At 43.8% G+C, this 15,644-nt stretch overlaps 1 protein-coding gene across 2 annotated transcripts in view; it reads left to right on the forward strand.

Moving 5' to 3' along the window:
• Positions 1-15,644, forward strand: part of PTPRG (protein tyrosine phosphatase receptor type G) — a 429,273-nt gene that overhangs the window by 54,669 nt on the left and 358,960 nt on the right. The gene's annotated exons all lie outside the window — the stretch shown is intronic.

Below are 15,644 nucleotides of genomic sequence, written 5' to 3' on the forward strand. Positions count from 1 at the left end.
GGCCGCGCTCCGCGCCCGCCCGACCGCCGCTCCCTCTCCGCTCCCCGCTTCGGGATCCGCGGCCCCGGCAGCGCCCCCGGCCCGGGGGAGCTCGCGGCTCGGGCCGTGGTGCCGCCGCTCCCCACCAGGGGCGCTCTGTCGCCGCCGCTGCCCCCGCGGGGCCGCGCTGTTTCGGGCTGAGCCGCCGGGCCCCCTCGGCTCCGCGCCGCGCGCTGCTGGGCGCGTACCCGTACGCCGGGCTGCCCCCAGTCCTCAGGGTCGTCCTGAAAACGCCTTAACCCCACCCCGAGCCTCTCTCCCCCACGTTGTTTCTTTATTCTCTTCCCGGCTTCGCCACCCTCCCGTGGAGGTCACGGTGGGCTGCGCTCCCCGCCGTGTGTTCGTGTTCGGTACGGGACCGGCGGTGAGTCGTGGCCCCGCAGCTCCTCCCGCGTGCTGCTGCCGCTGCCCGGCTGTGGGCTGCTCCGCGTGTGCCGGCGGGAGCGAGGCTGCAGTTCTCAAAGCGTCGCAGCAACTTCCACTTTTTTTTTTTTTTTTTTTTTAATTTTTAAGTACTCTTCATTTTTATTTCTTTCTAACCTCAAGTGCAGAGCTGAGCAGGTAGAGCTGCCACATCCCGGTCTTTCCAGCAGCTTCTCGGATGGTAAAATGATTGGAAGTGAGAAGAAAATAAGCTGGAGAGAGGGTTAATACCTCTGCAGCTCTTGAAGAAACATTTATCTCCTTTGTATTGATTTCTTCTCAATTCCAGCCCTCAGAGTGAAGCCTTTCTCTCTGGTTCTGATATATATTGCACAGTAATTACATCTAGAAGGCAGGCTCTAGGCACGCTTGAGGAAAACAAGCTGCAATGTAGGCTTAATGTGACAGTACTGTGAGACTTGCAGATTTTGATCAGCGGTGTTTGAGCCTGCTAATATTTGCATTGTGGTTTGATTATCAGGGGGAGCAGGTCTGTGGCTGTTTGCTGTGTGTAGGTGAGCTCTTCAATGCCAGAGCTGTAAAACAGTTGTGTAATACTTGGGGCTGTCTCAGGGCTGTCCATCGCTAAGGGTATGCTTGGGAAGTAGACTGTTGTGCAGATTGCATTTATTCTTCATCCAGAGAACATCATGTCAGACCACAGTGACTCTGCTGCTCTTTCATGCCTTCTTCTGAAAAGCAGCAATTCCTGGGGTGCCTGTGTGTGTGTGTGTGAGTGTGTGTGTGGCGTAGATGCGCTCTGGACTCTGATCATGCATGGGAGATGCCTGAGGCAGGGAAGCTGCAGGGAGGATCTCAGTGGACTGGAACAGGACATTGGTGCTGACAGCATCCAATGGCAAATCATTGGAATTTGTGTTGGCGGGGAATCCCAGCCGTTATTAACCACTTCATGTTTCCTGCAAGTGTTTCAGTTCCTCTCATACAGCTTCCCGAGGAGCTGAGGTGTTGTTATTTTGTCTGCTAAGCAACAAGCACCTTTCCTCCCTCTTCTTTGTATCCAGCTCTCTTTAAATATAAGAAGTCACTGTTTGCTTTCTCCCTTCTAACTCACTTTGTGAAAAAGCACAAAGGGTAATTTTTCTTCAAAAAAATAAACAAACCACTCTCCAAACAAGCCTTTGCAGTATTCTTTCATTAGGATTGCAGTCAGTGCTCACTGTGTAGGTAGGTGCGTGTGTTGCTGTCCCTTTGGTTGCACTCAGAGGAAGGAGGCATACTTGCGCACACAGATAGATAAGGTTTTGCTGTTCCTGAACTGCTAAGTTCAGTGCATTTCTCTGTGGGCTTGTCACTGGTAATTGCATTGCTTAATAAATCAAACCAAGACAAGGTAGAAGAGGTGGTTTCCATGGGGTCTGTTTGCTCATTAATCTAAATTCATGGCACCAAGAATCAGTAAGATGTAAATAGTAATCTTGCTGTGATACCTTTCTATGTAGTTTCTCAGTGCTCTGCTGAGAGGTAAATACTTTCTTGTAAAGGAAAAAGTGCACCTTTGTTCATCTGTGGCTGTTGCTGTGACAGTCCTGTCATCTCTGGGTGATAATTGTTGGTTTTTCCTTGACAAGACGCACAAACCTAGATTAGCTCTGTCTTAATGAATGAAATTGTTGCCCTCCTGGTGCTTGTCTGTAAATGGGTTTTGGATTTTTGAGTCTTCATACTCCCGAGTCGAGAGGTAATCCTGCTGTAACTATTTTCTGCCTGGAGGAAAAAATAGCCTCAGAGCTTTTCTTATGAACTAATCAAACGCTACTTTAGCTGTTCTGTCAAGGTGCTGAGAGGACTGGCTTTGTTTGCTCAAGGTTTTGCAGAGGAAGGTGTGTTGTGCACGTAGAGAAATACGGAATGTACAGGAGAGGGCCCTCCAAGACTTTATTTAGTCCTGTGGCTTTTATGAAGATGACACTTCTTACATTTTAATTATCCCTTATTTTCAGTTCCTTCTTAAAATACACTTTGCATTCCGGGAAGCCGCTAATGGAGTCCTTGCAGATAAAGAATGTGGAATGAGCCTTCCCAGGCTGTGTGAGCCGAGCCGGCTGGCACGCTTCTGGGGGCAGCTCAGGAAGAGCTTGGCTGTCCATGCAGTCTGCAGGAGCTGACTTGTGGTTAACAGCCAGGATGTGGCTTTCCGGGGTCCTCAGGCAGTCAGAAGAGCTGCCTGCACTGACAGCCAGAGAGCAGTGAGAGAACCCTGAAGTTAGGGAAGGGAACAAGAGGCCTCGAGGAGGGGAGGCACTGCTAAAAAGTAAATGAATGCAAGCGAGGGGTAATTGGAATTTAGTCACATCTGGGCATTGAAGAGATTCTGCTTTGTGTATGTTTAGGCTGGGGATGCTGCTGTGCTTGGGAGAGGAAGGGACGCTCATGCCTGTATGCATGGGTGTCTCTGGCTGTTTTCTCATGCCCTAGTTCCTCTCCTTTTTCACTAGGAAATGTAGGAAATGGGGAAGAAGGATTTTGAAATTTAAAAAAAGAAAAAGTATGTTCTGATCAGAGCAGTGAGGCTCTTACTGTGGGTGTTATCTTGTTGTTCACTGTCCCTCCTATATCGCACTGGGAATCTCTGCTGAGCAGATGGGGCCTGCTGAGCTCTGTGAAGGGTTACCCTGTCACCTCTGCTCCTCTGCTCCTCTGCCTGAGAGCTGGAACAGCTGAGTGATGGGAAACGAAGAGCTTTAGTACAGCTCAAAAAAGAAACCAGTGTTAAGCTCTTTGCTCGCCCTTTAAACCTAGAACTAGAAGCACAAGGAGATTTGGGGAAATTGCTGAAAAACACCTATTGATTTCAGTAGGGTGGTGGCTTTGCTCACAGCTTCTGTTCCTTTAGTAAGAGAAGTGGTGTCTTTAGTTATATGTATGCCCTTAGTTAAAGCTGTGCTGTTATCAAGATGCTCGAGTTTGGTTGGGGTTTGTATCCAATTACAGCGAATCCAGATAACAGTGAGGACCCTGTTCACCTCTTGATCAGCACTCAAGGACTAACTTGGGATTTTCTGAAATAATGTTATTAAAGTTGGCTCTAAATTCAGTGTTTCGGTTTCACGGTAAAGTTAAAGAAATGACTTCAGACTATTAATCTCTACTGTCCTTGGAAAAAATGCTAATCATTTGGTTGCTGCTCTTTAGCAGCCAAATGAACATGTGGCATGATGTGATCTAAAGCCTAAGGGTACCGTAATAGCACTGTTCATAGCTAATATATCACATTAATCTGTGAAATTACGGAAAAAATGATACTTACTTCTGTTTGCCCAAGTTGCTGTCCTTCCATTTTTAAAGATCAGAGTTGCTGCTGTGCATTGACCAAACTGTAATTATTTACATTTACATGCTGTGGTACTTAAACTGTTGGCTAGAATCAAACTTTAATTATTTTTGTAGGTGGAATCTCATGTGAAAACAAAAATTCTTGAAAGGTATTCAGGCATCTGAGGGTGTAGATGTGCCCAGTGTAGGTTAGTCTGTGCTTTTACGTATCTCTTCTGAGGACTGCTTTAGCTACCCGTGTACATTTACAGATATTTCCCTTCTTTACCTCATAACCTCCTGTTGATGTTCCTTCCAAGTGAAACCTATAGGCCCAAGTTGTATTGCTCTGGGCTGGCAGGGATGCGACTCTGTGGACTGCCATGGGGAATCAACCTATGTTGGCTTAGTGGAGATGTGGGGTGTTTGAAAGCAGAGCAGAGAAAGAGGATGGCAATAGCTATAATAGAATGGCTTAGATATGGAAGGGACCTCAAAGCCCACCCAGCTCCAACCCCGTGCTGTGGGCTGGCTGCCCCACCAGCTCAGGCTGCCCGGGGCCCCATCTATGGCCATGAGCACCTCCAGGATGGGCACCCACAGCTCTGGGCAGCTGTGCCACTGCCTCACTGCCCGCTGAGTACAGAATTTCTATCTAACATCTAGCTTGAATTTCCCCTCTTTTAGTTTAAAGCCGTTCCCGCTTGTCCCATCCTTTACCTTTCCCATTACATGGTAGCTTGTGGTAATGCTGGGATTTGTAATCCATGTAGCCTACCAGATTCCTGCTGTATGTGACAAGGTAAGTCAGTATGGCTCCTTCCTTCCTTCCATCCTTCCCTCTCAGCACTGCTCACACACAGAGCAGCCTAACTGCACTGCGGTGAGGACAGGTGTATATTTGGGTAACAGGGCTGCGCTGGCTGTGCCTCGAGGTACTTGCCTTTCTGTGTACACTTCTTGTTTTTGAACAGCTGCTGGGGTGCAGTGGATTCCGGTTTGTTTGTTTTTGTTTGTTTGTTTTGCCTTGAGCTATAATATGTTGGTAGCCTACGCAGAGACACTTCCCACCCAGAAAATGAACAGATGAATGAGGGCAAAGAATGTGAGCAAAACAGTGAAGGTACTGAGATATTTCTGGGGGTATTGCTGTTTTGGTTTTCCTTTTCTCTGGTTCTTTGCAGTACTCTTGGGAACCAGTGGAGGAGAATAATCTCCACATCTGATTGAGGGAGGGGGGAGAACATGGCAGGAAAAAAAATAATTGATGCAATCACTGTAAGATATGTCTTTATTACGCTGAATGGCCTCACCTTTGAGCAATTTGAATTAGTCTTTGAGAGAGCTATGGTTGAAGTAAAATCAGCTGGTACGTGGCCTTGTTGTTTTTAATGTGGTTTTATTACGCATCTCTAAGCTTGCTTGGAAGTTGAAGTACTAGTGTTCTTAATTATCAAGTCATTTGAATAATGATGAACCATTTTCTAGAACCTGAAACTTGACCGCATCGTGCACCTGCCAGCAGAACCGACACACAAAATCTCAATTGACGTGGATGTTGCAGTTTTTCTATGCATAAACGCTGCAGTGATGCCTGAATATGTTTATCCTGTGCCAGTGTCTGCTTCGAGGGACTTTGCATTCATAGCATGGAGGCCTTTCTAAAGAAAATCTAGGTGTTTTGAGACTTGGATACTTAGCTGGGGAAAGCTGCTTTGAAAAATCCTTTTCTCAGCTTGCAGATAGGTAATGAATGAGACCTTGAGCTCTGAAGAGCTGCATTGGTATTTTGAAGCGTAACATGGGATGTTATTTGGTCTTGTGGCAGCTGTTTTGTTCTCCTTTTAGAAATAAAATGTGTCTGTTACAGTTCTTCTGTTGGAGCTGGTTTATTCTGCTGCTGCTAAGGGGCAGCTATCTGATAACCCCTCGCAAGCAAAGCGGGCAGTTGTTCAGTTTTCCCTCCTTCGCTTCTTCCATCCTTTGTCCTTGCAGGAGGCTTGGGAGCGACACTGAAAATAACCTGAAATAACCTAATACCTGCTTTAGTCACAGCACTGCCTTGGCTGTTTGCTCCTGCAAAAGCATCTACCATTTGGATTGTTTTTTAGCAGCCTGCTGTCTTAGACCTGGAGTTCAGTGGCTGTTTTCTATCAGGCTGGTAGGAAAGCTGGGTTGGCTGTCCCAGGGTGGAAGAGGCCTTTGCAGCAAGCAGAAGTGAGTAAGCAAGCAAGGTAGGAAGGCAAAATCAATTGCACCCTGCACACTCAATAAGCTGTTTTTCTACTGAAGAAGTACACAGAAACTCTTCTGTCTTGATAGTTGCTTTCTTCGATCCTTGTTTGGTTTCCAAAGCAGAAAGGTGTCCATGCAGAAACCCCTGCAGCACCGAGGACCACTGCTCTTTGAGTCACTGTTTGGTATGCTTAGAAGATGCTCTCTTATTGAATCTATCTATTTTAAAGTATCTAAATTGCACATCATCTTAGAGCAAGTTTAGTGTGGTGTTTGTTTGTTTTCAGCGGATGGGTGTCCAAATCAGCCTCAGCTTTGTGAACCTCAGTGTGAGACTGCTGCTTCCCTTCAGCCTATTGCATCTTCAGTCTCTGTGGCTGGCTATGTTTTCTACCTCCTTCACTCCGGTGGGAAACTTCAAGCCCAAACAGCAAAGATGGGCAGTAGCTTTCAAATAATTAAGTACAGATGTATGTTACTATCACATATGAGTTTAACCGTGATTTTTTTCTATTGACTTTCATTGATATTTAGATTCCTACTGTTCTTGCAGCTTCCTGGAGTCTGTAGTAAGGTCGTGCTCCAGTTAAAGTGAAAATGAGGTCTGCGTGGCATAACTGTCTCTGAAACATTGCATCCATTTGTAGATGGAATGAGAGGTAGGGCGGAACTTTTCTGGTAGTTGGTCTCAAGCTACAAGTAACTAAAGCTTATTATTACAGTGCTGGAGCCTGTGTGTTTTGTATTTTAAACACCGATTTAAATACAATGTACAACTAAAATTTGCCTGTTGACAGCAGTTGCATCATCTTTTAATTGGTGAGAATTGCTAATGGAGTATTCAGATTCTAAAATTAGTTGTTTATTTTCCTTCTCTTCTTTTGCCCCAGGGTTTTGCATCAGATTATATATGGCTTCTGTAGATCTGTTTGTGTTCCAGCGCAACACCTTTGTGCAGTTTTAGCTATTTAAGTAAGTGTTAAAAACACAGGCTCGGTGACAGTACTCTTGGAAGCTGTGACTTTTTAAATGGTTTCTTACAAATTTGTTTATGCATTGTAAAATGCTTCTCTTTTGTTTACTGTGAATTAATTCATTGTTATCTTTGTAAACCTGGGGCGCAAAATGTTGCAAGCTTACAGTGTTTTATCTTAATGTAATGGTAGGTCCTCAGCGTTTGCAAATTGTCATAGCACCATTGATGCTACTGTTTCTGTGGCAGTTTTTGTCAGGTGAGGATTTCTGCCAAAGCCCTCCTGTGATTGTTCTGAAAAATGGCTGTTTGTTCTTTACAGTTTCCACAGCTGCCTTTGTCAAAGGTGCGTGGTTTCGGTACAGTCTCTGTACTTCATGGGGGGTCTTTCTTTTGCTGTGTGATGAAATGTAGAACCACGTCTGTGTGATTCTTTGGGTGAGAAGCTGAGATGTGTAGTCCTTCTGTTAAAATCCTGCCTTTCTAGAGGGATGCTCGTCATGCACAGCAGCCTTTGGAGTCATTGTGGTGGGCTGTACTCTGTTCTTTGACCAAAGTTGTGGCTGTTGCAAAGGAAGATGTGAGATTTGCTGTCAACAGATGCCTTTATGTAATAGGGATTATTTGCTTTATGCCTGTTTTGAAGCCTGACCCAACTTCTTTCCATTGAATAAAACAGCCATCAAAAATGAATACACCAAACAAGTGGTTACTGCAAATATTTTGTGATTATCATTCTGCAGTAACTGAGCGGATGCTAGGTGCAAAGCTCAACCTGCATGCACAGAGCTGTGTTAATAACTGTTCTGTATCTTTTCTACTTTTTTCTACCAGTTAAAAGAGCCCTCTGGTATTTTCTTCCCATGAAAGTACTTACGGCAATCAATCCATATTGCAGTGTCCTTCTGATTAACTCAGTGACCTGAGCTGCACAAGCCTCTTGTTATCAGATTTTATCCAGCCTTTGAATAATTTTTACAGACTTTTTTTTTTGACTTTTCTCCAGGTTTTTATGCAACTTATTTTTAGAAGGGTGTATACCAGAGCTAAGCGTGGCTCTTACTCATATCTGGTATGCACAATGCTGCTGCCCTTTCTGTTTGTCCAAGGTTTTCTAGCGGCCTATTTTTCTGCCACAGCAAGAAGGCTCACGTTGATTGTTTGCCTAGCATGACTTCTAGATGGTTATCAGAGCCAGTGCTGAACAAAGTAGTCTGCTGTTCACTGGATGTGGCCCGGATCACTAATTCTTGTTGTTTGTAGCTTCATTTTAATAAACTCTGAATACATCTCTGCATTTTTTTTAAAGTGACTTCATTAAAGCTAGAGAGGCAACTTTACCATTACAAAGGCAGGCCACTCTAACAGTAGTACTCTGTGATCTTAATGTCTTAAATTTATCTTTTGCTCTGTCGTGTGTGTGTTGTTTTTTTTTGTTTTCTTTTTTTTTTCCCCTTAAGCAATTTGTAAGGGAGGAGATGTTGGTGCGTCTCGTAATGATGCAGATACCACTGAGCCTCAACTGGAACTCAAGGAACAGCTGGCCATTTGGATGTAACCCTAAGGAGGTGATGGATTGCTTAGGAAGGTGTTTTTCCTCATTCATTCCCTCGCCCCCTTATTGTTAATCATCCTGCTGTTTTTGGTAGAAATAGCATTTCTTCTAATATCTTCATTTTCTTCCGGTGGATGTAGATTGGGAGGAAGCAGGTATTGAGCTCGCTGTGAGAGTTAGGATCTCGTGCTCTGTTGCTATGACCCTCTTTCCATTAAGCTGTCCTTCCTTGGATGCTTTCAGCTTTTGCCCATGGTTGTCTTGGGCAAGCTATACTGTGCACCAGATGGGGAGAGTAGATCGCTTTTCCTCCTGTTAACATGATCCCATTTGTGAAGGGAGAGATGTCTATGACTGATGTAAGTCAGGGAGTCCGATGTTCCAACCTTTGGGCCTTCAGCAAAATCTGCTGATAAGATCTGATCCATTGCTATCAGCTAATATTGGATCAAGTTCTGGGATGATGAAAGGTTCATAAACTTGATTGTTGTTGATTGTAGCCAATATGTCCTTCCTGCCTCAGGAGGAGAGAGAGTAGGGTGGGCCAGGCCCTGGCCTTGTGTGCAGCCTTGGGAGCTGGAGGAGTTGTGGGGCAGCTTGCCAGCAAGGCTTTCACTGACATTAGAAGTGATGGACTAGATGGCCATCACCAGGAGCCCCTTCCAGTGTCAGTCAGTGCTCTTTGTGTGCACCCTTTAGCACCTGGTTGCTCCTTCACCATGAGCACTGGGCTGCTCCTACTCTGAGTCCGTGCTTGCAGAAATAACATTTATGTGCATCTGCTGCAGGCTGTGTGAGAGCTCCTGGTCAGCCTCTGCTGTGCACAGAAGGGGAGCGTGGTGCCCGGCGTTCTTACTTGCTAGAGCGTGAAGCCTGCAAGTAATGATAATACAAATGTATTTCAATTTGTAACCTGGCCTTCTGTATCAAGATTGGACTACTTCTGTTCTGTTGCACATGTGCATCACTTGGGGAAACATGCTGATAGTACTTAACATTTAATTGCTTCTCTTGATTTTATTTGTAAATTAGAATCTAGACAATCTGTAAGAAAAACCAGTGGAGCTTAATTGGACAACGTTTTAGAGTAACAAAGAGAAAAAGACATGCATCTCCACAGCATTTGGTGCTGAGACAAATGCAAACTTATTTATCGATCCATACATATGCTGTCATATTTTAACTACCATCTATGCTGGAGGTCATCTCTATTCTAGATTGCCTGAGAATCTGTCGATCTTATCGCGTCTTGTACTCATTTATAGTTGTTTCCATTTCTGGTTTTGTTGGAGAGACAGCTAGTGTTTCAACCTAAATTAAAATCAATAAGAAGCAATTTCATTTGTTTTTAAACTACTGGAGCAAGCTTTTTTTCTAGTAAAACTCTGTATGTGCAACTAAGTCACTTGGTTCATTCCATCAAGATAATTGCCAGATCTCATTAATTCCTAATTTTTGCATATGTAGGAATGGGTTTATTTTCCAGTGTACCTAATAAAATGTCAAATATGATTTAAAAATAAACATTTATTTTAAATCATCGCTGAGAAGTAAATGCAGTAAAGAATATTTGGCAGTTAGAAGTAATTTAAAACCAGCTGGAGAGGAAGCATATGCTTGGGAAGCTATGCTGAATGGGTAGCTGTGACCCAGGAGAGCAGCACTGGCAGAGCAGCACAGCCTTCCCCTGGCGTGCTTGGGCAGCACTCTGCAGGGATGGCTTCCAGTGGAAAAACTGGAGTCTGGATCTTTGTGCCTTCAGTCCTTGGCTTGGTTGTGTCTGCATCTCACTAATTCATGTAAGAAGCTGTTGTCATGTTGTCAGCTGGCTCTTTTACCACACAGCTAGCAGATTGCCAGCAATAACAATTAACCTGGGTCAAATTCAGCATGGAATTGAGACTGAAGCACTGTTGGTACTTCGCAGATAAAGCGATGGTAAACCAGAGCGTAAAATTAGAGTAAAAGTCTGAAGGTAATGCTGTGATGAGGAGTCCAAAACAGGATGTGTTGCTGTGCTGGTAGGTTGATCACAGGCTGCACAAAACAGTCTTGTTCAGCCTGCAGCATGGGGTTCCTGAATGGACAGAGGTGAGCACACTGCTGCGTAATGGTTGCCCTTGATGGCAGCTGATGGAGGTTCAGCTTTCACTGGCAAGGCTTGCTGACACCATTGTTGCTATCAGATGGGAAGAATGAGTTTGTCTTAAGGAAAAGCATTCTCAGAAAGGACTGGCCACCTGCTATGGAAAAGATGATGATTTTATGTGGAAGCTTTTGGTGTTTGCTCAACCTCTTGATGTGAAGATGGGTACACGGTGCTGTTGGGCCAATGTTTATAGAGCACTTACAGTTTAAGCATTCTTAAAATTCTTAATCCCAAATCCCAGAACTTTTCAGAGGGCCTTAGTCTCATTTAACCTTCCTTCTTCGAAGCGCCTGAGTATTGAGTCTACCTGTTACTTTAATCTCACGTTCAGTTTTCTCCCTCATTTTCCTCTGCTTCCACTTCCTTTCATTGAGATATGTTAATGAATCAATGAGAGGGCAAACAAAAGGCATGAAGAGGCAGATCTGGTTACCCTGGCAATCAAAGTGAGAGTCTGTTCCTTTAAGTTGCTGCTAGAGCAATGTTTTATAGGAACAAAACGTAATTAATAACTACATGACACTGATGAAGAGCATGTTTCCCTCACCCTTGAAAGCAACTTGAGATATGTGCATGAACTGTTTGAATATGATTTCAAAACAGCAAATGATTTCTTTTTTAATCTAACTAATCACTTAAAATCATGCAGGAATTTATGCTTACATACCAAGAAGCCAGCTGTATTTAAAAATGGGAGCAGACCTGGTGCACAGTGGGCTAGGAATGCAAGGTAGAAGTGAATAGTTCACACACTAGTGACACCTGTTAGAAGTGAATTCCAGGGTGGAGTTTGTCACTCAGATAATGTCACAGCACAAACAGGTTCTCTGTCAAAAGGTGATTAATACCTCATATCAAGCATTTTGTGTCATTAAGCAGTGTGATCTTTTCTGACAATTAGTATTCAAGATGAAACACTAGGAAGAAAGCTTTTTTTTTTTTTTTTTTTCCTCTTTGGGCCTGAGCAGCCTTGTATGTTCATGGTAGTTCTGATTATGCCCTCACACTTTACTATTTTGATTGCTGTCGTGATCAATGACTCTTTATTTGTGTAGTCTGATAATGCATTCCCCTCTTTGTTTCTGTACTTGAGAGCTATCAGCTGATGCTTTGGCTGTAGGCTGTGTGCAGTGCCAGGCACATGTGAGGCTTGTAGGATGCGTGCTGTCAGTGGGTAACAGCTCTGGCTTGTCTCATTTGCACTCTGTTGGTAACAAGTTCACTTGCTAAATAATTCCGTTCTGATCTTTGGTTTTTAATTTTACCTGACAGTTCAGCTTTCTGCTGAACTGAAGAGACGATGAGCACCCACTGTAATAAGGCAGTGCTCGCTTTCTTTTTGAAGCTGGATGTTTTTAATCTATGTACACTGAGTGTGAGTGACAAGAATCGTGTTTCAATTTGCCTTTTTGCTTCTGTTCTTGAAACAGTGGCTGTCCTGGAATCTGCTACGTTTGATTACAGTCCTTGGAAATAATACTGAAGCTCGTGGACCTGACTGAGAGTGGTCTTGATGAGCTGGAAATAGAGAACACTATTTCTGTTCTCATTGACCACCTGGGCCTTATGATATTGAGCAAAATAAGAGATCCAAGACAATAGCACTTCCTGTCTGCTGGAGGAAGGTGATGAGTTGTTCACTGCATCCCTTGGTTCTTTTCAGTGACTTCTGTTGCAATTGATTCAAGCAGCATCAACAAAAATTGTTGTAGACCCTTGTGCTTGTTTTCATGCTTGCAAATGAAGTGAAGAATTTGTTTTGCTGCTTAAGCCTTTGCTGTCATTTCATGTTCATGAGAGGTCTGCTCACCTGATGGCATTTCCTGACTCTTGTTGTCTTACCTTCCAGGAGGATGCTTCAGGAGTACCATGCTGGTTATGAAGCTGTTAATATTTTGGTTTTGTGCGTGTCAGAAGAGAAGCTTCAAAAGTGTTTCACGTGGACTGTAAGGGTACTACAGTGAATGTTTCTAATACTTGTAGTTTCTCCTCAGAAGGAGCTTAGGCTGAAGAAGTGGCTGTTACTTAGAACTGACAGTACCTTTAGAATGCTGCTTTGGTGTTCCTTTGCTTATTCCTCTCTGCTGTCTTCCACTGAGAGTTCTTTGTGGTTACTCTCATTGCCTTTGCCTTGGGAGATCCTGAGCCGTCTTCCTTGCTGCAACAGCAAAGTCCAGCATGAACCAAAGGATTGCTTTCCTGCTGTGTTGTCCTTGCTGTAGGCAGTTACCTCTGATCTGCACAAATGCTCCCATTGGGGCTCCTTTTATTGCCCCATCTCTCTCTGGAGTAGCTGGGCTCTTATGCTTATGCAGGGTTTACTGTCCAGGTCTCAGCTACCAGTTTAGCATTCAAGGTGCTATGTACTGCTTTGGAGAATCATAGAAGATCTTGAAAGGCTGGAAGGGACCCAGTTCCAACCCCCTGCCCTGAACAGGGTTGCCTCCCATCATATCAAATTGTGTAAACCTCCACCCAACCTGGCCTTGTACGGCCCTACCGCCTTCTGGGCAGCCTGTGCCAGTGCCTCATCATCCTTAGAGTGAATAATTTCTTTCTAATATATTTGTGTATGAATACTATTGCTTTTAAAACTTGACATAATAGTAATTAAGCTCAGGATCTGTATACCTGAATAGATTTTTTTCCACTTAAAGTAGTTAGTGGGTGTATTAGAGGAAGTATTCAGCAAATGTTGTAGTAGAGTAGAACTGATTTTGAACTGGGAGCTGACAACGTGTCTGAATTTTGCTTATAGATGAAATTATGCAATTTAGTGGGTTGTTTTTTTGTTTTTTTTTCGGTGTTTTTTTTTTTTTTTTTGGAAGAACAGTCTTCTTCAAAGAACATATGAAGCTGCTTTGCTGAGTCGGAAAGTGATAATTATGCTGACATCTGGTTGCCAGCACCTGTTGAGATTACACAAAAAGTTCAACCAGTATGGTGAAAAGCTAGGTTGTATAGTTGCATGTAATTACTTACAGAGGACTGTTGGTTTTTGTGTGCAAAGCCTTCCCTTCAGTGTGGACTCCTACCTTGAACGCGATGGTGCAACGTTGGATGAAATCTGATTAGTGAGTGATTTACTGGAATGTTGAGAAGAAAAGCCTATCTGCTACCGGGTATGTTGGTAAGGGACAATGATATTTCATTGCAGTTTCTTCCAGTGGCGCTGATGTTTCATTGTTTACGTGTTGTTTCATCAGTTTGGGCAGTTTGTGTCATTGAGGGGAAATGTCTGGAGATTGCTTGTTTTCAAACACTGATACCTATAGACATTATTTTTTTTTTAATGACTAAAACCAGTGAAGAAGCAAGCTATTTGTGCAATCATTTTTGCAGTCAGATTGCTCTCTCTTGCTGGTTATGCTTTGTTTTATCAACTATTCATTTTCTCAGTGTTTTCAGAAAGAGACTGAGGAAGCAATAGAAGCTGTGGCAAAAGAATGTGTACAATACAAGGATGGCCTCCCATCTTGTTTTTTTGGCCCACAACATTAGAGATGGATGTTGCTGGTATGGCAGCAGAGGCTAAACCTTCGCAACCATATCCTGTCCCGTGTTGTTGCCGTGGGACAGATGGCAGCAAAGGGGCAATGTGACAAAATGGTGTCTGACGTGGAAGCACATGTGGAGCGAAGGGGTGTTACTGAATTCCTCCAAGCAGAGAAAATGGCACCCAGTGGCAGTCATCAGTGGCCCCTGAAAGTCTGTGGAGACCAAGTGGTGGATGTGAGCACAGTGAGGCAGTGGGAGCTGCATTTCAGCACAGGTGATGACTGTGGAAGATGAACCATGTTCCAGATGGCCATTCAAATTTCTGTGAGGGTGGCACACAAGCTCTTGCTCATCCCTGGCGGGAATGCATGGCTAATGGTGGTGGCTGTGTTGGAAAAGAGCATTTTGTAGCTGAGAATTTGCTTTATCAAGTAGTGTTATTGTGCTCTTTGCATCTGTTGCAGTTTCCAGGAAAATAAATAGGAAGTTTTACTTTCAGAGCAACCTACGCACGTCCTGATGTTCTGAAAACCAATTTAATTCTAGCATGTATTTTAATACAAACTTCAGCTATATTTTTCTTCGCCACTCCTTCCTCATTTCAGCTGTTTTCAGTTCTGTGCCAGAAGTATTTGTGAAGCCTGGAATTTTCACCGTGCGACATGAGAATTCTGCAAGTGACAGTTAGAAGGTAATTGCATGGTATGATAGAGCAGATCACAGGTGATTTACCAAAGGCATAAAATAAATAATTGAGGGAATCTGATGATAATTTTGAAGAAGGATAAAATGACAACAACACAAATAAAAAAGCAAGCCAAAAAATCAGCTGATTTTTGGGGGCAGTGTGTTGTAGGATTTCAGTCCTAGGGCTTTCTGGTGTCCTGGGTTGAACTTGATTCTGAAGAAATGTAGGAATTTAAGAGCTGTGGGCTGCATTGGCCCTACAGACCCCAGTGTCTTCTGATGTTCCAGTGTCCCTGCAAAGGTCACCAATGGACAAGGCCGTAGCTGTTTTTGAAATGACGAAGCTGGACATACACACTAAAAATACCCTCTGAAGTTGGCTTGTGTGTAACCAGCACTTCTCCAGATGACAGTCTGCATTTTCATCACTTCCAGGATGTTGTGCCAGGTTGAGTTGCTCTCGCTTTTGTTACTGGAGTTGGAGCTGACAGCTACAGAAAGGCTGAACCCAATATCCTGCCTTCCTCGTCATGAAGGCCAGGGCAAAGACATTGCATCCGTGACTGGCAAACTGAACTCCTTTGTTTTACTTAGACCCAAATAATTCCTGATGAAGTTGCAGTTAAAGGTAATTAGACATGAATGGTTTGGGCCATGTTCATCACAATGTGCTCATGTATGTAGTCTTTCCTGGCTCCTTGTATTTCTGTATTACGTGTGGCACTTAAAAGACTGCAGGGAAAAGAGACAACCACAAAGACATTTTCCCTTGCATTCAGAGGTGTTTTGGTCAGAAGTGTATTGTGAGA

The sequence above is a fragment of the Tympanuchus pallidicinctus genome, unplaced genomic scaffold, assembly GCF_026119805.1.
Source record: "Tympanuchus pallidicinctus isolate F22 unplaced genomic scaffold, pur_lepc_1.0 scaffold17, whole genome shotgun sequence".
Taxonomy (NCBI): Eukaryota; Metazoa; Chordata; class Aves; order Galliformes; family Phasianidae; genus Tympanuchus; species Tympanuchus pallidicinctus.